The sequence below is a fragment of the Macaca fascicularis genome, chromosome 8 (assembly GCF_037993035.2).
Source record: "Macaca fascicularis isolate 582-1 chromosome 8, T2T-MFA8v1.1".
NCBI lineage: Eukaryota > Metazoa > Chordata > Mammalia > Primates > Cercopithecidae > Macaca > Macaca fascicularis.
In genome coordinates this window covers 35,954,749-35,972,350 of record NC_088382.1, presented here as the reverse complement: position 1 = coordinate 35,972,350, position 17,602 = coordinate 35,954,749, and the positions used below count along the sequence as shown (strand labels likewise).

General features: G+C 36.3%; 1 protein-coding gene across 24 annotated transcripts in view; it reads right to left on the bottom strand.

Annotated features, from left to right (window-relative positions):
* The window catches only part of NRG1 (neuregulin 1), a 1,138,773-nt gene that overhangs the window by 40,821 nt on the left and 1,080,350 nt on the right, over positions 1 to 17,602 (bottom strand). The window lies entirely within an intron of this gene.

Sequence of the window (17,602 nt, the reverse complement as noted above, 5' to 3'; positions counted from 1 at the left end):
TACAGATTATTAGTCAGATACATATTAACATGCAGATTAGAATTCATTCTCTTCTAAATTTCTTTTCTACTCTAATTTCTTAGAGGAACATGGTTGAATGTCCAAATGTCATCATACTTTTAGGGAAATGGAAAGAGTCTAATATCACTGTAAATGTAGACTAAAACACAACAAAATATCTCCATTTAGAATGAGAGGTAGAAATATGTTTCAAGTTTGGTTTGCAACACCTTCATATAATGAACTTAATATTCACTTGTCAAACTTCACATTACATGAAAGTGGGTGCATGAATTATACAAGCCAAACCTCTCAGCCCCAGGCCACCAGGGCATTCAGTACCAGGGTGCTTCTTCTCATATCATTGAGAACACCATGGGCAATACTCAGTCCCAACCAAAAATAGTCTAATGTATACAATGTTTATCAATGATATTATCAGGATGAAAAGCAAAACCAATAATATCAAGACAGTATAGATTCTATATACTCTTTTAGGAAAAAAAAATCCATCTTTAGAGGCAAATTTTTTTCTTGTCTACTGATACATTCTTATGAATTTTTAATTCCTTGTCTGTCTTCCTTACTAATTTCTATTTTATTATTTGCATGTGAGTTTCATATGCCCTTGTTTACTTTTATTTGACCTGCCATATATTACTTTTCCATTTTCTTCTGCCTTTCCTGTTCATTTCCTTCGAAAGTCTACATTTTGTTGTGACACATAACCTAATTTTGTCTTCTCCCCTGCTTGATTTTTATTCTGTCTGACTAGAATACTCAACATCTGATTATTCCATTTCTGAATTACTCATGGCCTTGCTTGCCTCTTATTATCCTGTCTAAGGCATGTTTTTGACCTCTTTCATTGATCTCAGCATGGCTTTTTCGAATAACAGCAAAAGACACTCAAAACAACTTGGACTTTGGAGACAGATGTGGTTCAAATCTTGTCTCCTACTGGCTTTGAATAAGTCACTTAACCACTCAGATGCTCAATATTCCCATCAAGAAAACAGGGGTAATGGCACTCTTACAGAATACTGTAGAGATTATGAATAATCTAGATAAAGGAATTGGCCAAAAAAAAAAAAAAAAACACAAAACAAAAAAACTGGCATTCAATGAATAGCAGCAAACATTAATGGGCAAGTAGGGAAGGCTCTTAATTTGGGTATGTACCAATGAGAAAAAAAGCTTGACAATGGAAATCTGGGGACTTCAAAGATGTATGCTATTTATTTTTTTAAAGGAGAACTTTAGTCCTAAGGAGATGCATGTTATTCTGGAATCACTACTATGGATAAATAAGAATTGGACTAATTTTTTATTACTCCAACAAAAAGTTATTTTCAAAATACATTTCAAGGCATCTTTTCCAGGCCTACAAAGCAAACAACTAAACAAAAGGAATAAGAAAGAATGAGTAGACAGGTGATTTTTACCATCAATTATCAGTTATAATTTAACATCTTCAAGAAGAGGGGAAACACGATTTTCACTGTTTGGTCTTTAAAACTGTGGAGTATACAACATTTCTATATATCACACAGCATATAATTTTAACAAAATATTATCCTTTCATGTGAAAACTACTTATTTAGGTGCTATGTATTAATATTTTCATCCACGGCAATTGCCTTTAAAAATACTGGAAGTTGGCTGGGTGCAGTGGATCATGCCTGTAATCCCAGCACTTTGAGAGGCCGAGATGGGCGGATCATGAGGTCGGGAGTTTGCAACCAGCCTGACCAACATGGTGAAACCCTGTCTCTACTAAAAATATAAAAATTAGCTGGGCGTGGTGGCAGGCGCCTGTAGTCCCAGCTACTCAGGAGGCTGAGGCAGGAGAATCGCTTGACCTGGGAGGTGGAGGTTGCAGTGAGCTGAGATCGCACCACTGCAGTCTAGTCTGGATGACCGAGTGAGACTCCGTCTCAAAAAAAAAAAAAAGAAAAAAAAAATTAGGAAGTTTACCTTGAATGTTAAAGGTTTTGTGCTTAAAGGCTTTCAACTGCTGACAGAATTCCATGGGATGACAAATGGAGCAGGGTATCCTTGCTGCCCCAGGTGACAGTGCTGAATGGGCCACCTGTGGTGTGCTGTCACCATGCAGTCCTGCAGAGGAACTCTGAACCTCAAGCAGACCCTAGTGGCCTTTGCATCTCTGACAGGTTGCTAAAGATTACCCTTCATGCATCCTGAACAGCAAACACTGCATGGGCTCTCTCAGGACAAACGCCAAGGCTTTTGCTAAAAACGACAAAACCAACATTCCACCTCCCCCCAAAATGTAGACACTCCTTATAAAATGTAAACTAACAATAAAAAATAGCAGTGATATAAGCAACATACAGACATACCTCTTCCTTAGAATTTCTGATCTTATGAGATCATCAAAATAAGATGAACAAATATGTTAAAAACTAGAAACAACCCTTTTTTAAAAGGCCTTAAAAATATATCTCCCTGAAATGATTATCCTCGTAATGCTATCCTGAAGCCCCTAGCTCTGACATATTCATTTAAAAAATTCTTAGATCATTACCTGAAATGGGATATTTGACAGCAAACTGATTCTTGGAAGGAAATGAAGTAGCAAGTATCTCATACAGTTATGGATTATTATGCTTAGCACTTTTATCCTTTAGCAGTAGTGAGATCAAAAAATGATCACGAATTGTAAGGCAGCAATGCGCTCCCAGGTGATGCGAAGTGTTAACTGACTGGAAGCAGCTGCTCCAAACCAGCAGCCAAGCACAGGAATAAGCTATAACTGTCAGAAGAACCCAGGATGGAGATGGTGCTCTATACACCCTTCAGATTTTCGCCAGGTTTCCTTTTGCTCTCCTTTTTTGAACACAGTGCCCTGACAGTCTTACACAGGCCTATAAATTTTGCAGTGATATTTTTTCTCTGTGCCGTACACACTCAGTATTCCTAAATCAGTTTCCATTTGGTCATTCAACCAGGACATAATGAAACAGACACAAAGGGTCCTATGCCAAACAGAGCAAACAGCATTCTTTCTCGGGGAGGTGGGAGGAGCTGTATTAAAGGTACACTAAAATTTGGAAGATAAAATAAGTTTCAATATATAAAAGACGACCCCCCTCGCAATAGTTGTTCCAGGAAGGAGGTGAAGTAGCTCTCACTCATTCAGGGCTTCCTAAACCTTGTCTCCCTCCGATTTGTGGCTAGTTTTTCACAATTTGGGAGTTATCTTCCAGTGACTACTAAATGAACAGCGATCAGAAACACTACAAAATCTGACGTTACTTTGATGTTTGCCATTTATGTGACCACTTTATCCCAAACACACTTTCTTTGGTATGTCAGCAACTACAGTATTATAAGCAAGAAAGTATAAGGTAAAGCAGTAACTTACTATTAGGTTGGTGCAAAAGTAATTACGGTTTTGGCCATTCCTTTTTAATACCACAGAATGTATTTTGTAGTATTTTACTCTAGACCTGGTCTGCCTTGGCAAAAAAGGTCAGGACAAATGATAATTGCGGGGGAAGCTGGACAGTTCTCTGAAACAGCTGAGAACTTGGGGACAACTATCATCATTTAGGGGCTCCAAAAATCCTTTACCACACAACAGGACTCCCTCTTTCCTTCACGCCCTCCCTCTTTCTTCCTTCCAGCCTGCCCCTCCCTCCCTTCTTTCTTACCTTCCTTCCTTCTTTCCCTCCTTTCTTATTTCCTTCCTTCCTTCATCACCTCCTTCCACAATCCTTTTTTTTTTTTTTTTTGAGATAGAGTCTAACTCTGTTGCCAGGCTGGAGTGCAGTGGCGCTATCTTGGCTCACTGCAACCTCTGCCTCCCAGGTTCAAGCAATTCTCCTGCCTCAGCCTCCTGAGTAGCTGGGACTACAGCCACAAGCCACCATGCCCAGCTATTTTTTTTTTTTTTGTATTTTTAGTAGAGATGGGGTTTCACCATGTTGGCCAGGATGGTCTCCATCTCTTGGCCTCGTGATCCGCCCGCCTCAGCCTCCCAAATTGCTGGGATCACAGGCGTGAGCCACCACGCCTGACCCATATTCTTTAGTGACTGTTTATTATGTGCAAGACATAATGATAACAACCAAAATCACTGGGGTTAAAAACTGTAAGACCATGACCAACTCTCCCTAGAAGAAAACCTTCATAGATAAAATGTAGTGAAATGAACACTGAAGTTGGCTGTGAAGAATCAGGTCCAAGGCACAATTTGCCAATTATTAGCTGTGGGACTTCTCTCTATCTACCTGCCTTAGAATGAGATACCCCAAAATGAGATACCAAAGGGTTGTTGCCAAGTTTATTAAAACACTTTGTCAGTTGCCAATACTCCACACAAATATATGATACTGTTACTATTACTGATGACATAAATATTGAGCAAACAAAAGTAAAAAAAGAAATTCTGTCCAGACTGAAATTTTACATATATAACCAAGCCTCAATAGTTGTTTCTTAGGAAATTATTCTTCTGCAAAATATGAAAAAAGATGGCCTAACTTGGAGTGACAATCACTGAATGATTATAAAGCATTAAGTAAATATCAATAATCTATGTTTAACTTTATCAAAACTACTTGTCAAAAATGTATAACCACTTAATTTCCTTATAAAATAAAATTGAACAATTTAAGAGAAATTAGTATAAATGCATGATTATTTTATCCTTTCAAGATCTACACAATTCTTTAATATTTCTGACCGAATTTCCAAATTACAAGAATTAAACTTACTCACAATATTATATATTATGTGTTATCATAACAATTTTTTAAAGTATAAAATATTTTAAAATAGTGTCATGTCCATGGTATGTGAAATGTAATATTAACTTTGTTTACAACTTAAGATGTTGGAAATAATACTATTGTCCATTTTGTAAATATGCAGAATAAATAGCTGAGAAATAATCAGGTGTTCTCTGCTTGTTACTAAATATTTTCCCATGGAATCAAACAGTATTTCCCGTAGACTGCTGGGTTTTTTTCTTCTCAAGACAGGCTAAAAAAATAATGCTGTAAAGGATGGCTTGCTTTTCTTGCTTGTTTTAAATGGTGTTTTCCTTATCAGTGAAGGAGACAAAACCAGTAGACCAGGACCATTACACAAATGCAAACTGCTGATAAAGAGCCACTATTCTTCTTTGACAATTAGCAGGAATTAGCATGAGTATACAGTGTATACCCCACAAAGCAATCATTAGATCCTGTTTCCCTTGAATGAATTAGTCCTCACCCACAGCTTTTAGGACAATTCTTTATGAGTTACTTACAGAAAATTAAACTAAATAACTCTACACCATTTGCTTAATAAAATATGCACATTTTAAATATTTGAAAATTAAACTTCTAGTCACTACAAAATTACAGGATTTTTTTTTAACCTTACCTGTAATATCTTCAATGCTTATGTGTTTAGGAATCTGCATACTTTCCTGCTCTTTGATGTCCAGTTAAAAAATCTGAAATTATTATTCTTGCTCTGAATATAGCTCTTTTGCAATTAGGTATAATGAGCAGACTGAAGTCCTACTGGGGAAAAAATGCTGAGATGGCTCCTGAAGATGAAGCTCTGTAGCAGAAGCTGAGTAGAAAGAGCTGTGCCACCTAATGTAGCTTCTCTAAATGCCAAGGGAATGATAGGTGGAGTCATTAGTTTTCCAAAGGAAAGGTTCAGAGTCAGGCTCAGAATCACGGAAGCCTTGTCATTCTGGGTTGGCATTTTTTCCTGAGAAGTCATTTAATACTTTGCTGAATAGCAAATATGTACTTGAAAAGGAAAGAAAGTGACCAGAGAAGATCAAAGAAACCTGCCTAGAGTTGGAGGTTCCCAGAGCCAATACAGTGACTGGAAGTAACATATCATCTCTCTTGACCTCTCCTTGACTGAACTCTGCTCAAGAAACAAAAAGGGAAGCCAGAAGAATTCTCAGGAGACCACTAATGGAACCAGGACTTTCTAAAGCAGAATTAGGGCATCTAACTCCATGGAACTCAGGACTTAGCTAATACACTGGGAGCACTTAGAGGTTTACAGACTTCCTACAAGGTGACACTTTGTCCAAAGAACAAGTTGACACCAAGGGCCAATGGAGATTAACTGGTTTAACTGATGAACTTGGGCTTTGGCATTGTTCAAACACATATAGAATGGTAGGACTATCAAGGATCTTAGCACATTTTATAGTTTATCCTATATTTTAAAGGAGGATACAGATAATCTCAAAAGAATAGTTCTGCAATCTTTAATAAAATATCTCTAGCTAAGAATTCACAAAAGTGCACGGGGAAGGCTGCCCAAGGTCACATAAGTGAATTAGAAAATGCTTCCTAAGTGCGTAAGATTCCTCTCTCCCTTACAAGGTCTCTGGGCAGACCCTGATATTATTTCTTCCTATTCAGCAGAATGAAGTGACCTTTCGGTGTTTCTCCTCATAAAACAAAATTATAATTTTTGTTGTAACACTGATCTCATTTGTAGCTAAACAGAAAGCAGATTCTAAGTTCCCAGCAGTTGCTGAGCAAATGATTTGGTGTCATTAGACAGTGTTATCCTTAGAAAAATAAGATTGCCAGGAAAGGTTATTTTTCAAACCTACAAGTTGCTGGGTTTTTTTTTTTCTGTTTTTCAGACAGTGCGTTTTACTCATGACACAGTCTAATCATGCTAAGTCTACTATTTCTTAGGAGAAACATCTCAATGATACAAATACCTTGGAGGATGTCATAGCTTTTCCAAAGAAGAAAAGTATCTTCCCATAGTGGATAATTGACTAAATGGAGTTACAAGAAAGTTACATTTTCTTTTTCACAAAGCCAATAATCTTTTCTTAGCTGAGAATCCAATTCCAGAAACACAGTTCTGCTATATATTTTCTACTAATCACTGACAGTTTTATATGAGTATAAAATTTCCATAGCCGGAGTCCACAAACTTTCAAGCTGTCCCTTGAATCCTTTTCCATCAATACTTAGATTCTAAAGGAGTACAATCTGTCTAGCCTGCAAAGCAAATATCAGCAGGCCATTTGACTGGCTTAATTTGATATATTTATAGATCTCACCAGGCTAAATGTGGAAGGCACACTATACTCTGCATTTTCTACCAGGATCATTTTGGGTGGAAGAAGGTCATGTCAATGTAGAAAATGTTAACCTGTCACTTTCCAAACTAGTCAAGTCTTTCATACCAAACAAAACAAATCAAAACAAAGAGGACTGAATATCCAACAAGAATCAAGGATTCAGTTATTCAACAAGCTACTGAATTTACCATGTGACATTTAATGACATATGTTAATTTATTCATCAACTAAAGCCCATTTAGAAATGAAAGTAGCTGAAAGGTCAAAAGAGAGAAATCATAAGGTAAATTCATTATCTTATTCAACAAATGAAAAAAAAAAATCATGGCACATCAACAAATAAAAGCCACATGGTCATTTCAATGGATAATGAATCAACCTTTGATGAAATTAGAAAGTCAATTTTTATAAAACGATTAGGTATTATCCTTAAAAGTCAAACCTGAATTTAATCAAACATCCACATACATGTAACCTACAGGTACTATATTAAGCGGCATCAAGAGGAGATGCAATAAAACCCAGAGAACTTTACAGGAAAAATAACCTGGTTTCTTTAAAAAAAGTTAAATGTGGAAAAAGGAGACAAAAGGAGCCAGGGCTAGAATCAACAAAGAGTGAAAAAAGGAGAAAAATTCAAATATCAACACTTAAAAGAGCATTAGGAAATATAGCAACCAATCACAATGGTTGTGAATTTTATTCAGATCCTGATTTAAACAGCTACAAATGTAGGAAATCTGATCATGGATTAGATAATGAATAATAATGTTAAGGGGTTATCATTAATTTTTATGTGTGCCAATTGTGTTATGGCTATATTTAAAAATAGAAGAGTCCTTATCTTGTAGAGATACATACTGAAATATTTATATACTAAATGATAAGATGTCTGGGACTTGCTACAAAATAGTAAGAGAGAAGAGAAAAGACAGGGATTAAGATGAAACAAAACTGGTAACTGCTGATGGTTACATGGAGGTTCATTAAACAATCCTTTGTATTTTCAGGTTTTTAATATACATGTTTAAATGGATATTATATATGTACTTGTTTAAATATATGCTTATATTTATATTTAAAATGCCAAAATGCAAAAATATAATAATTTTAGGTTTTTCAAAACATGTCTTTGTATTGTAAAACTAGAATAATATTCTGTATCATCTAAGAATATCTGCTTTTAGCTAATAATCTAAATGATCCTTAACAGTGAAACTCTAGAAGAGATTTTCATGAATGTCAAACACAAGTGAAGGATATTGACTAGCAGTGCTACTATTCAGCATTGGTCTTAAAGTTCTAACCAATGCAATAAGGCAGGAATTAAAAAATTATGAGATAACTTTAGAAAATGAGAAGATAAAATAATCACTATCTGGAGATGATATGGTTGGATACCAGTAGTAACTATCAAGAAAACCCAGGGAAATTATGTGATCATATTCACAGCAGCAATAGAAAATATCAATCAGGTCAGTCAGGCATGAATCTAACAATAAATGTGAGAATGGGAACTATATTAAAAGAGTCATACATTAAGAAGGTGAATTTGGCCTATGGTTGTGGGAGAAGATGGCATTCCACTAAAGGGAAAAACCACATAAATGTAGAGGTAAGAAAGTAAATGTCATGTTTGGTGGTAAAAGGCAGCAGTTCAATTTGACTAGGACATAGATTATAAATAAGGAGGTGAAGTTAATGAAGCTATAAAATAATAATGCATTCATACCAGAGAAGCCCTTGATAACCAGGTTGGAACTGATGTTTAATATGTAGGCCATGAAGAGAGTTATGCTTTTGAGTAGGGTCATAATTAATTAAACGAATGGTCTATTCTACAGCCTTTGGAAGGGGAAAACATGGAGATGAGACAAGTGAAGGAAGTGAGAGTAGAAGAGGGTTTGAGGATAACAGTGTTTGCAAGAAAATGATGGAAAAAGAATAGGGATCATATTCAGGAAATGACACTGTATTTATATACATTAAAATTTGAGAAGAGCTAACTGCTGGAGTTCCTTTGTATTTCACACCTTGTGCTGCACCTGTTTCTAAGGCATTCAAACTGCTTATCACACATTTTCTCATTACTCTTCAAGCAATCTATGAAACACTCATCATGTTAACAGAGGAACTGAGGCCCATTCTCAATATTCAATACTCATTGGTAAAACTAAAACGTCTGTTACAGCTAAAGTTGTCACTGTGCTTTCCTAATCTCACTAGACTACATGTCTGTTGATATAAAGGATCCCATTAAGATGGACAATACCATAATTGGCTTGAAATGATATGTTTTGTACACAGATGATGAAGGCAGTGATGTGCCTATGAGTTAGAGAAGCATCTTCACTCCAGGAAATGATTTCTGACTAATGTTTTAAACAATCTAAACTTTCAGTACTTTGCAGCAAGGAGCTTCCCTGAAAGTACAGCAAAAAATGGGTTCTAGGATTTAGACAATCTTCCAAGTGTTTCGGGTTTGAGCCAGGCCTCTTTGAACAGTGGCTCTGCAGGCAAAAAGCCTGACTAATATTCCTTAGAATGTCGCACATGCAGCTTGAAACACGCCTCTCTAAAACCCCAGACTGCACGTTGCTATATACTATTTAGCCAAATTACTGCAGTTCTGTGTTTGTGTGATGGTTGTGGACATAAATAGTTTATGTTTCCACAAACACAACATTTTCCTCACTGAGGCCAAAAATTGCTGCATAGAAAGCAATGAAGCAGTAAAAGTAGGTTTGAGCATATGAATCTTGCTCCACAACACTTGGCTAATTTCAGTCCAGATATTTTCCCACAACTCCCAGGAGTTCCTTGTTCCCAAGTTCGCGATCAGAGTAGCAAAACATCTCTCCTTGTAATACAATGTGTTATTAAATGTATATCTGCCGTTTTTAGGTTTCCAGTACAAATTCTATAGTAACAAAATAACACATGAAAATCTAACTCTTTTAAGTACTCTATGTCATTTCACTCATGACCAATCTGAACAGGAATAAAACCAGGTTTCAAAAAAACATATAATTTTAAGTGCTTTACTTAAAGAAAACACCTTTCTTTTTTTCTTGCCCCCATCCAACCCCAGGACTAGCTGGTCATAATAATTCTTATTTCTGTAAAGAAAATACACATTTTAGGTCAGAGAAATAGGCCATGAGGAGGTAGAATTGCTGCAAATTCTGTATCTTTAGCAGAACAGGGCCAAAATGATAAATTAACTTTATGCCTAAAGAAGCCTTCTCTAAAGCCCTGTGCTTTTTCTTTCTTTCTTTCTTTTCTTTTTTTTTTTTTTTTTAAATTTTTGGGGCTCCACATCCAAACCTAAAAAGCACCTGTTTTTCTATTGTTGGCGTTCAACCTAATGTTGTTCAACGGGAAGGAAGCAAACAGGTGTGTGCACTCCTTTTCTACATTACATAATATTAAAAAAATTGGGGTTATGCATCCTGCTGTTATCATCTGGCCTTGCTGCTACGCACACACACACACACACACACAGACACACACACACGCATACACACACACACACATCATGCAGTTGTTAGAAAAATCTAATGGAAATCATCTTGGTTATAGTTAAACCAAAAAAGGGCATGTGGAAGAAGATCATAAAAAGTAGAGCAAAGGTCAGGGCCTTATCTCAGCTTGCCTGGCTAAATTCCCGCATCGTCAGACACAAGGAATATTAAGGTCCATACATAGGACCTTAGTTATAATTTATTAGTTTTTTCCTGGTAGCACTGTATCTATCCATGTACATGGGCTAATAAAACACTTCCATCTCCTGGAGCTGTAATAACTCAGAATGACTGAGGTCTTCCCCCTCTTCTTTTAAAACATAAACCATTTTTGTAGGCGCTGCAAGCATGTGTTTAATACAGATCTTTGTTCTTTCCATCCATTACTACAAAGCCACCTAAGAAATCAAAGCATTCAAAACCAAATGCTAGGCTGTGTTCATTCTTCCAATTCAGTTCCTTGTATAGTCAATGTAGTTCCTGGAGAAGAGTCAAAGTCTTCAGTTGAGATTTGCCATTTACTCAAAAGCTTTCAAAAAGTAGAACACTTTGCAATATGAAATATGTGTAGCAGGAATTTGTATTTCTAGTTCAGCTCAAATAGGCATAGCCAACACCTAGTGAGGCACGTTCTAATTCAATAACCACAGAATCCAGTGACTCCCATAATGGAGAGACATGCACAGGGGTTACAATTCTGAATCCCACCAAGGGATTCAGAAGTTGACAGATGACAGGCTTGTTGTAGTGATGCCTCTAAGCAGAAAGCAAGGCCTTGCCAGGAAAACAAGACCTTGCTAAGAAGAAGAAACAAGACCTCTGATCCTATTCTTTAAAAAGGCCTGATGTAGGCCAGGCACAATGGCTCATGCCTGTAATCCCAGCACTTTGGGAGGCTGAGGCAGGAATATCACAAGGTCAGGAGTTCAAGACCTGCCTGACCAACACTGCAAAACCCCATCTCTACTAAAAATACAAAAATTAGCTGGGTGTGGTGGTGCATGCCTCAGGAGGCTACTCAGCTACTCAGGAGGCTGAGGCAGGAGAATCACTTGAACCAGGGAGGCAGAGGCTGCAGTGAGCCGAGATCGCGCCATTGCACTCCAGCCTGGGTGACAGAACAAGACTCCATCTCAAAAAAAAAAAAAAAAAAAAAAAAAAAAAGGCTGATGTATTCAGGGCTTTTCCCTTAAGAAATCCTTACTTCTGAAAATTTTTGAAATATGGAACACTTTTGTTGAAAGAGTCAGAGACTTTTCTTGGTTTCATACTTTTTCGGTGTGTTAGAACTTCAATCACAGGGATAGCATTGTCTCTCAATAGACATCAGTCACAGGTGGGAGATCTCTTCTGTCTGGAGGCTCCTATCATTTCCTCACACCTTTCATGCCTAGCATTATAGTACAAATGGACCCTTGGATTTTCCTCCAAGTCTGAAAACCTGAGGGAAGTGAGTCATTGCTCTACTGAGGTCACACCAAGTTCTAGGAATACAATGGTGGTAGTTCAAAGGATCTTAGTTCCCAGAGACATGTTATAAAAGTTCAGCAATCCAGTTGGGTGTAGTTGCTCACACCTGTAATCCCAGCACTTTCAGAGGCTGAGGCGGGTGGATGGCATGAGCCCAGGAGTTCAAGACCAGCCTGGGCAACATGGTGAGGCCCCATCTCTACAAAAATTTTAAAAATGAGCTGAGCATGGTGGTGCGTGCCTGTGATCCCAGCTACTTGGGAAACTGAGGTCCAGGAGTTCAAGGTTAAAGTGAGCCATGTTTGTGCCACTACACGCCAGCCTGGGCAACAGAGCAAGAGCCTGTCTTAAAAAACATCAGCAATCCTTCATTGGCCCTTCATGCTGCTTATCAAAATCTGTCAGATGGCTATAGGGGTCTATCACAGCCACTGAGTCTGGTCTGAAGCTCATGCTGGGGGAGCTAACACTCTAATTGCCAAAGTACTGTGTGTCCATGTGCTTGAGCTTGTGCATGAATGTGTACGTGTGCATGTGTGCGTTTGTGTGTGTGTATGTGTGTGCCTGTGACTGTGGGTTTCCTTTCCTTGAAAAATCAAAGTGTATCCTGTCACCCAGTGACTGAAAGGCTGCTTTTTATTCTTTAGTTTTTTTGTAGAAGAAATGATCTGGAACTGAAGGATTCACTGATAAATAAGCATGTAAGTTACTTTGTGCTTAATTATATCTCATCACTCCTGTTATCAAAGATCTTTTCCTACAGCCAGGAAAGTGTCCAAGACATCTCATTATTTTTCCCCCATTTGTGTTGTCTAGTTTTTTGTTTGTTTGTTTTCAGTCTAATCAATTGATAGCAGTAGTCCATCTTGAAGCCAAATATAATTTTAAGCAGACTAAACATAAATTGATTCATTAGTTAACAATAGTATTAAAACACATCATCATTCTTTAACATTTAAAAAAATACCATTTTATTCTTTGCTCTATTTAAGCCTTTAAACACCTACTTGGCCATTTTGTTCATTTGTCTGTTTTCATTTTTTGTTTTTGTTTGTATGTTTGTTTTAAAGAACACAACTCCATTTCATTTGTCAATTATTTTCACTGTAAATGACTACTACAAAGGTCAACAAGCAGAACACATGGATGAAACAGAATAGAAATGACAAATGCATTAATAGCATCAAAATATTTCTGCTTGGCTGGGTGTGGTGGCTCATACCTGTAATCCCAGCCCTTTGGGAGACCAAGGTTGGCGGATCACTTGAGGTCATGAGTTCAAGACAAGTTTGCTCAACATGGTGAAACCCTGTCTCTACCAAATACAAAAAAATTAGCTGTGCATGGTGGTGTGTGCCTGCAATCCCCACTACTTGGGAGGCTGAGGCAGAAGAATCGCTTGAACCCAAGAGGCAGAGGTTGCAGTGAGCTGAGATCGCACCACTGCACTCCAGCCTGGGTGACAGAGCGAGACTCTGTCTCAAAACAAAACAAAAAAAATATATATATGAATATAATATTATATATATTTGTGTTATAAATATATATTAGATTTTAATTATATACTATATTGTATATTAATTATATAAATATATTATATATTAATTATATAGTATATTATATATTATATTTATAACATAAATATATTATTATATATATTTATTTAAAAGTTGGAACTAGGCATGGGCAATCCCACAGTAATATCCACAGAAAACAGAAAATTCTGGCCACACTTTTTTTTTTTTAAACTTACTCGAATTATCAGAGAGAAAGTAAACAAAAATATAATCTGATGGTGGATGTATGGGAGAAAAGGAGAGAGCAGGCAGGATTTGGGGTTTGTGAAAATTCAGCATTTCTTAGGATTTAGACAGTGAATTTGAAGTTCAACTCAATTAGGAAGGTCTAGGATGCCAGTTTTGTAAGGTAAATAAGGCGTAATACCCTTCAAGGACTAAAGTTAGATAGTCACAGGATAGTTTACCGAAACCAGAAGGATTTTTGTTGTACAGGGCTGGTTACTTGCCTTAGTTTGTTCCTTCTTTTTGAATGCACCACATTTCTTGGGTCAACAGGCTGGCAGCTGTTGCAACTTATGGTAAAGTCTAGCTTCAAATCCTGATGGGAAGCTGGAGTTTCCTATATAGGACTATCGTAACAGCAATATGGCAACAAAGGAACTTCGTTGATAAGTCTAATGAAATTTTATCTGTTAAGTGGGGTATGTAATCTATGTTGCTGGAATCACTTTCGAGAGACAGGTACACTAAGTATATACACAAAGGTCGAAAGAGAAAAGATGACTGAGCTGGGAATTGAGTCACGTGGTCTTTTGATTTGTGGGACCAGGGCTTCAGGCTCAACATAACAAAGCTGACCACTTTCACAACTCTGACAGAGGAGTCATGAATGATCCAAGAGATAAGAGATATAGCTGAATTAATAAAACTTCGGCTGTATTTTACAAGCTCTGTGACTAGGCATAGCATGAGGTCAGTACAAAGTTCCAACCATGCTTAGATCAGAGAACCACTAGAGCAGAGGTCCAGACAGAAGAAATCCATCACTATCATAGTAATGGTAAGAAATATCAGGCGTGGCACCAAAACCTTAACCATAACTACCCTAAAAATCATCAGGAGGATTTCAGAATCAAAATAACAAAAAGGACATACCCTCAGTGCTTAGCTAAACTCTATGACTTAATAAGGTAAAAATGAATATTTGAAGTTAGATGAGAAGTCATCATTTTAACGAGGTTGACATGGATCTGTACCAATTCCAAAGACAGAATTTTTATGTGTAGCACTTCTAATTTTCCAGGCATAATTTATGGTAAGAGACAAGTTCCTTAAAAATTATTTAAAGATTGAATAACATGCGCCATTGCTGCCAAATAGGAAGAGACATACTAAATTACCCTTCACTGCTCACTTGCTCCCTACTTACTCCTTTTACTAAAAAATAAAAATAAAAAAATAAAAAAATAAAAAAGGTACCAAATATGCCTGCTTACCATTACATGTAAGGCTACTAGACTCTTTATAGGCAATTTCCATAAAACACAGCATCCAAAATGGAAAAATGGAAATTAACTTTGAAAGTAAAGAAAGGCATAACAAATTTAATTGGATTATCATCGTTACCTGTGATAAACACTTTTCTGTCCCAGAAGCATAAAAATTGGAGAGGCTATCCGGATTCTTTCACATGCTAGAACTGATGTCTAGAAAATACTGTTTGGGATATGGTTTCTATAAAGTGCAGAGAGACTGAACCATCAAAGTCATTATTGACTCAAGGAGAAAAGTATAAGGAAAAGGGCCATGTCAGACTTATTACCTATGTAGATTCACCCTGCCATCCATTATCCAACTCACTGGGTGTGAAATGTTAAAAGTAGAACTAAGATTCTGGGATTACCATTCTGTTAGTTTTCTTATTATTGAAGAAATAAATGTACTAATTCTTAATAGTCATATTTCTAAAATAAGCCATCACCAACTATATTTCAATACAGCTGAGAGTAAAACATCACAAAGCACTTTAAATGTGCTCACAAATACCATTTCTACTGGGCATGCTATTTATCATGTTCTGGTCACAATTTATCATGTTCTGGTTACATGTTCTGGTTACAGGTGATCTTCAAGGTAGGTCACAAGGGAAGAACCAGAGAAATGAGAAGCAAAGAAAGAAGACATTCTGTAATTGCAAAAATGGAGGTGTGCTCTGGATAGCATGTTTTGTTCTTAAACATCTTCTTTCCTCTTTATAGCATAACAACTTCATAGCATAACATTATAGCATAACTCGATAGTGTAACAATAATTTTTTACAGTAATCTCGTCTTTTGAAGTAGAAATCATATTCACCACGGCCAGTAGGTGTCTGCCATTGATAATGTTAGCTAGGCATTGTAAAGATATATCTTTTGCTTCTCTTCTTTCTGGTTCCCTTTTTTGGAGAAGAAATGAATGCAGATAAAATCAAGAGTTATCTGTATAGTAAAGCATGAAAATTCTTAGCTAAGACAAGATAAACTGACATTCATTAAATATCCACTATGTGCCAGACATTCTAGCATCTTAACACTTTTAGTCCTTACAATAATCCTAAGAAATAGGTGACACTTTCTCAAAGTTGAAAACAAACAAACAAACTGAGGCTGAAAAAAGATAAATGGCATGCCTTTGTTCTCAAAATAATAAAGAGGAATTCCAAGGCAGGTTACTTGCTAGGCCTATAATACAGCCACTGAAATATCCTGCCCTGTCATGCCTTTTTCATTCCAGAACTATAAATGTCACCTTGTAGTTAAAAACAAACAAACAAACGAGGCCATTAGAGAAGCCATATTCTACATCTGAATATTTCTCTATGTTTGCAAACCATATTGTCAGAGAATGAGACTTAAAATATTACTTTTAGGTTGTGCATTCTTAGCAGGAGGCCCATGTGAGTCAAATTGATGCATTTTAGTCTTCACTCATGGAAAATGTTCAGTCTCCATTATCTAGCTTTCTGTTGTCTGTTTCAGTTTATCTATCTATCTATCTATCTATCTATCTATCTATCTATCTATCTATCAATCATCTATCTATCTATCTATCTATCTATCTATCTATCTATCTATCTATCTATCTAGTTTTTTAGTTGTCTGTTGTCTTATAGTTTTCATTAAGCTTTCCTAAACACTAGAAAACTAAACTTATCTTGAATAGTTAGACTAAGTTATAATAGGAAAGTTATCAGAAATTCAATGATGTGACCACGTAGCGCCAGAGTGTTATAAGGGATTCTATTTAACCTCCACTCAGATGATCATCATTTTCCTTTTAAAAAATATGTCTTAAAAACAACTTAATTTTCATTTCATAATGATTGTAGTTAGAAAAAAAATACACACTTTACTTTTTTATGAGACCAAGGAGAAATGCATATACATACAAATGCACATACAAATATAAATATGCTGAGTTATAAACATCATCAGGGAGTTATGGCAATAGGAACTATTCCAAATGCAATGCTGAATTTAGTTATGATGCCTGTGCAATATTTAATATTTGCATAAGATCTCTGATTGACCCCAATGCAAAATTAATACCATTAGATCCTTTAAAAGCTGATTGTATACAGCAAAGAGATAGGGAGAAAAGATAAAAAAAGTATCTCTATAAGAGATGCACACAAATTATATAAAATAAAAAAATTATCTCCAGGGACATTTAATGTTAGGTTCATTTTGTTGACCTGTAATTTTCTTCAACCTCATTTGTATATAATATGCAAATCATGCACAAGAAACTCTTAAAAATAGGTCTGATGGTAGCACTCCTTAATTAAAAGTTAATTCCTGACTGTTAGGTAATTTAAATGAGCAACATTTAAATAAATGGGCTGTTCTAAATAGTTAACTTTTGTTTGGTTAAATTACATATGGGGATCATCTAATCAGACTTGCTTTACATAGTTATCCTCACAAAAATAATGCTAAAAATCAGAGCGGCAG